The sequence below is a fragment of the Saimiri boliviensis genome, chromosome 4, assembly GCF_048565385.1.
Source record: "Saimiri boliviensis isolate mSaiBol1 chromosome 4, mSaiBol1.pri, whole genome shotgun sequence".
NCBI lineage: Eukaryota > Metazoa > Chordata > Mammalia > Primates > Cebidae > Saimiri > Saimiri boliviensis.
The window spans coordinates 154,167,344-154,174,022 of NC_133452.1; positions in this window are offsets into that span (position 1 = coordinate 154,167,344).

Sequence of the window (6,679 nt, forward strand, 5' to 3'; positions counted from 1 at the left end):
CTGATTTACACAGCAGGACACCAGGTGGATGACAAAGGCAGGTCACATAGGCAAGCAATTTAAAGGAATCGTATCATTTTTCCACTGTACATTTGAATATGGCTTTTCTTTTCTAAGTATTTTTGCCTTGTTATCTCTTTTTATACTTTGCATATATATACCATTTTTGGCATGCTGTTTTTCAAGTAAACATTTTCACAGCTAGATGAGATTTTTTAAATATATATTTGAAGCTGGTTAAAAACAACTACAATCTGAGAAAGACCTCTTATTGACTAAACTGGAGCTTAAAAAGGGAGAGTGTTTCCAAGTGCCTCGAAATGTAAGCAATGCTTATTTTTAATCTATCACAATCCTAAGACCTTCCTTGGACAATCTATGAAAAATCAAAATATCTTTGTCATAACAAGAATAGTGATATTCACCCAGGTAGAATCTTGATTTCATGAGTATGTATTTGACATAATTTATTACAGAAAAGTCAATAATAATTTTGTATTACATTTTTCTATCTAAATTAGACCCCAAGATCAAGAGATTTGGTGTTTGTCTTCCTTACGTCTATCATTGGTGGTCAGATTCTGAGAACAAAGATTTTAAAATATAATGGAAAAGAGAAAAATAATCATGAATTTTAACTTTCATTATTTTGAAAAGGAGGTGGATTCAAACGTAAGGGGTTCTCACGCAGACAATTTCTCAGTTATTTGCATATTTTATTCCATCTTCAAAACATGAAGACAGTAGGCTCAGTAATTTTTTGACAATGGATATAATTCAGATGGCATTGTTTTTCTGCCTGTTGCTCCCTCTTTTCTGCAAGATCATTTCTCCCCGCCCCAGACATGCTGACTTCAGAACCCTTCAAACCCTCCTGCATGGACACTTCCTCTTCTGTGAGGCTTTCTGCACAGATACCCACCCACAGCACTCTGTCCAGCCCTCCAGTGCCTGCTTATAGCCTTGCTTCTGTAACTTTCTTCATGAGCCTTCCATGGCCAGTATATCCGAAATTGCAAATCGTGCCTCCCCACCTCCCCCTGTGCCCTCTGCCCGTTCTTGGCTTTGTTTTTCTGTTTAGCTGATAGGTATTCTAACCAGCTGATGTGTAATGACACCTCTCTTCACCCCCAGGCCTGAGTGTGCCTTTCGGCAAAGGATAGAGGGGTCAACAAGATGCATTGTGTGAGTTTAGTGGAGATGGCTGTTCCCAATATTAATGGCACATTAGGGAGCCCCAACTTTCCAGAGAAAAAACAATTGTTAGAAATGTAATAGATATACAAAAGGTAAGCAAAATCAATCAGCGACGTATGCTGTGAAAGTGACAGCTTTTGATCAACATAGTTTAGAAACTAGGAGCGTTTTAGGATAAGGCACATTCTCATTAAAGTTCAGTTACACCATCTCTGCCCCGCTTTTCTACTGCTACTGACATTTGCATAGTTTATGTTACTTGGTATGCAAATCTTACCCTCCTTCAGTTCTTCAATGTTGTGTCCTTGCTGTGTTCTCTGAAATTGTGATGATTTGAAAATGATTTGAAAACACAGGTCTACTATCTCCCTGGCAATCTCTCAGTGGCTATTCATATCTAGCACCCTCTATCAACTGTTTTCCTGTTTCTCCACTCCTCCCCTCCTCTCTCACCTGGTTCAGAATTCATGGGCAAGATTGCATGGGGAGCCATGGGCATTCCAGGGTGAGGAGAAGCAGGCGGGTTCCTGCCTACCTACACTGATGTCTGGACCTCAGACCTTTGTTTCCCTCTAAAACAGACATTTCTGTTCTCAAAGCTCAGGAACACAGCAAAGATTAGGTACAGGCTGTGAACATTTCTCAAACTGCCAAAAGCAAGGGATTCTGCTCTTCCTTGGGTCCAGATTTGCTGGAGAACAGGAGTCCAGGCATGTGCTCTTGCACGGCTGATAGAAAGCTGGTGCCCACTAAGAGCTGGGACAGATAGATACCTAGAAGCCCAGAGAGCAAACCAAATCTCGCACTGACCTACCTAATTTTTGTGTAGTTGCCCTTGATAATCCCTTAGTCTTAGCTCTGGACAGAGTAAGGTGGGAATGGCCTCAGGCCCTCACTTGGGTCTGAGTTTTTTTTTGTTTTTGTGTTTTGAGACAGAGTCTCCCTCTGTCGCCCAGGCTAACATCCAGTGGCATGATCTCAGCTCACTGCAACCTCCACCTCCCGGATTCAAGCAATTATCTTGGCTCAGCCTCCCAAGTAGCTGAGCTTACAGGTGCCCACCACCTTGCCAGGCTAATTTTTGTATTTTCAGTAGAGATGGGGTTTCACCATGTTGGCCAGGCTGGTCTCGAACTCGTGACCTCAGGTGATCTGCCTGCCTTGGCCTCGGAAAATGCTGGGATTACAGGGGGCGGGTCTGAGTTTTAAAGCAAGTAGAAACCACCGTCCCCACCCACCCCACAAGACCAGTGCAGAGACACTAGTATTAAATAGTAATTCTAAGACAGTAATTCTAGAGAAAGGTGAAACGTCCAGCTGCCCAAACTATATGGAATGGTTACCTCTTAATCTCTCATCTTGGAAGATCTGGTTTTTAGTTTCGTTTAGGAAGACAGAAATTTTTTGTACTCTCACACACATTTCACATCCTGATGCATTTTCTAAATCACAGGCAAGTTTAAATGCATATCTATTAATGTTAACCTTGGAAAAGAACCGTCAACTCATTAAGTGAGGTTGGGGCTGGAGTCGGAGCCTCAGGCAGATTGGTTGTCTGTTCTCTATTCTGTGGCTCCCAGCTGCATCCCCAGCATCCATTAGTACAACCTCATTCAAAAATGAGAATGATGGTGAACTCCACTGTGAGTGGATCAGCACCTGTGTATTACTACCCTTGATAAGTAACTAAAATACCCGTGCCTATTGATCATTTCCATAAGTAAGAGATAGGCATCAAATATATTGTCGTTAAACAAAATGTACCAAGTTGGAAATTTTCTCCCAGCTCAGAGCATCTCTCAATGAAGATACAATACTTGTTTGGCATCTTTGACACATGTCAAACAAGTAAACATATCACAAAATGTGACCTTTCAGGGCATCTGAGTAGTGAGAAAGAAGACAAAAGTAAGAAAGGTTAGTAGTCCGGAGAAGAAAAGAAGAGAGCTGAGACACAGTAATAGTTGGAATTCGTTTTGTATGGTTGTTATTCTTTCTGGTTGTAACTTTCCTAATATTCATAATAGCAGGGTTAGATTTGGAACTCTCCATCCACATCTCACTTGCTCTCTTAATGTTTCTGGAAATTAACATGCCATATTTGATTATAACACAATCAATATTTAGAGCCCATCACATGCAAAATACAACAGTGAAACGTCAATGCTACATAGAAATGTCTGATAAAATTATAGGTACTTCGTTTTTAGCCTTATACTTTTCTGTCTTTTCCAAGAATTCTGCTATGAACAGTAACCTCCTAAGAGTCACTCTCAACTAGAATTTTTTTTAACTGCCTGGTAATTAAAACAATGCCGCGCTGGGCGCGGTGGTTCAAGCCTGTAATCCCAGAACTTTGGGAAGCTGAGGTGGGTGGATCACGAGGTCGAGAGATCGAGACCATCCTGGTCAACATGGTGAAACCCCATCTCTACTAAAAATACAAAAAATTAGCTGGGCATGGTGGCACGTGCCTGTAATCCCAGCTACTTAGGAGGCTGAAGCAGGAGAATTGCCTGAACCCAGGAGGCGGAGGTTGCGGTGAGCCGAGATCGCGCCATTGCACTCCAGCCTGGGTAACAAGAGCAAAACCCCGTCTCAAAGAAAAAAAAAAAAGAAAAGAAAAAGAAAAGAAAATGCCATTTCACATCTCCCAGAGTTTTTAACATGAGTGCTGCCTATTCCTGCTTCATTCCTTCTTTTTCTCTTCAAACAGCCAGTTTCCAAAATGAGATGTTCTGGTTTGATGGCAGGCCAGGATCAAATTCAACTACTCCTGAATTTCACAAGCCTAATGTTTCAAAGGAAAGATTTCAGCTCATTTGACACATTCTAACATACTTGTGCTTGATGAAGCATTACTTACGTGAACCATTAGCTTGAATAATGTGTGAAAGCAAAACGGCAGTTTTTTAGGCAGTCACTGATTGTTCTTCCCTTGGTGCTTCTGAAAATGAATGTTGAGAGGCAAAGAAAAGGGTGTGGCAGGTGATGAAGGCTGTCCTTCTCTGGAGACCCGGCACAGGGTTTCTGCAGTGGCACATGCAGTGTTGAGAATGGAACGCACAGAAATAGGTACCCAGCCATCCAGATCAGACCTAGTGCTCAATCAGAAGGAAGATTTTGCAGCCAAACGATCATCACATCCCACAACTATGATCTAGTGCTCAGTCTTGAGTCCTAGGATGTGAGACAGAAAATCCGTGGTGCTCAGGTGTGTCTGAACAGCTAGGACTCCACTGGGTTAGCCAACTCTATGCTTAGTTAGGGTTTCTATTTTTAAACTCTATATTCATGCAGCTAACCTTTTTTTTTTTTTAACTATGCTGGTTAATTTTAATGCTATCTTTAAAAGATGAGAGCTAATTGAGAGAAAAAGAGAGCAGACACAGATAGCTTGGGCATCTCTCTGGCTTCAGTCACAGCTCAATCCAATATAGTTCCCACCCCGGGTGTTCAGAGTCTCTTATTTTGGAGTTAGACCCAGCTGGGGCTTGAAACTGGCTCCAGACGTTCAGTAGCATTAGCAGATGGTGGAATCCTCAAGGAAGTAATTCTACTATGGGTTTTCTATTCCCTAACCAGGTCTTTGAGCATAATGTGCTTTCTCACCAGCTCACTCAGACTCCTCATTCTGTAACTAACCAGTCTCTCCCTAGCTCTACTCAAGGAAGAAATTACAAAACAGAGAGAGAGACAGAGACAGAGAGAAAGAAAGTAAGAAGAGAGAGAGGTCATAGTCCAACATATTCCATACATGCTGGTGGGAAGCCAGAATTTTCTTTTTTTTTTTTTTTTTTTTTGCTTCCAGTCATAAGGATTTCTTACTGCCCACCCCTCCCACCCTCAAATGCCATTTTTCTATTTTTAGCTTTGTTTTTGTTTTAAGAAATCCTTTTCTTCACTCTTATCTGGTGATTCTTAATTTCAAAACAATTGAAATCTTCACCAACCATCCTTTAGCAGAAGCAGTGTCTGGGTTTGGATTAGAAATATCCCTGTCACAAGCACAATGGCTCATGCCTGTAATCCCAACTCTTTGGGAGGCAGAGGCAGGAGGACCACTTGAGCCCACAAGTTCGAGACTAGCCTGAGCAGCATAGCGAGACCCTATCTCTACAAAAAATACAAAAATCAGTCAGGTGTGGTGGCACCTGCTTGTGGTCCCAGGTACTCCGGAGGCTGACGCGGGAAGACTGCTTGAGCCCAGGAGTTCAAGGCTGCAGTGCGCTATGTTCACATCACTTCCTGCCCTCCAGCCTAGTAACAGACCAAGACCCTGTCTCAGAAACATAATTAAAAATAATTTTAAAAAATTCTTCTCAGTCTTACACTTCCAACTATTTTGAGAGTGATGATTGCTAAAAACAGGCCAGGCGAGGTGGCTCACGCCTATTATCCTAGCACTTTGAGAGGCCGAGGCGGGCAGATCACTCGAGGTCTGGAATTCAAGACCAGCTTGACCAACATGGCGAAACCCTGTCTAGACTGAAAATACAAAAAATTAGCCAGGTGTGGTGTCAGGTGACTGTAATCCCAGCTATTTGGGAGGCTGAGGCAGGAGAATTACTTGAACCTGGGAGGTGGAGGCTGCAGTGAGCCGAGCTCACACCACTGCACGCCAGCCTGGGCAACAGGAATGATATTCTGTCTCAAAAAAAAAAAAAAAGTATTAAAAATGTTGGGTTTTGTTTGCTTCTTATTTGTTTAGTTTGAGAAGGGTCTCACTCCCATTGGCCAGGCTGGAGTGCAGTGGGTAAGATCACAACTGACTGAAGCCTGGACTTCCTGGGCTTAGATTTTTTAAAAAATAAAATCATACTTGCAAAAAAAAATCCCTACTTAAACCAAAAATATGTATTTTTTAAAGTAGTCCACAAAATGGATATTTGGTTTGGGTTTTTGCTTGTTTTATTTTATTTTTTTCTTGGCCAACCAATATTTCCCCATTCTACTCATTTACACGCCTGGTCCCATTGATTTTACGGGTTTCCAGTTAGCCAGCTTTGGTTTCTGTTGTTCATAAACAGAAATACTAACCAATACAACTGGTCTCCCTGTCCCCCCTCACCTGTACTTCCTATTCTGAAACTTCCAGCAATTAAGCATAAATTAGGCAACAATAAACCGAATGCTATCTTCCAGTTTAATTCCCCAGATTATTAGTACACTGGAATTAAGGAAATGAGGCACCACAGTTAATACAGGAAGGGTCTATTTCAGCATGAGGTGTATTCATAAGAGAGAAAGATGTGAGTGCACAAGTGTCCCTCTGAACAGTGGAGGTTAGGACTCAGAAAATTTACAGTTTTACTCAGTCAGCCTTAGCAAAGAACTGTGTGTGGGAGGACCCCTCCCTTTGTTTAGCCTTGGGCTCTGATATGGTACCTGCTTGATCAGAAATAAAGGCCACTAACAGGTCCTTGGGACTCGTGAAGGGGGGTAGGGACAGGAAAAGTCATCATTAAGCAGTGACAGCTGA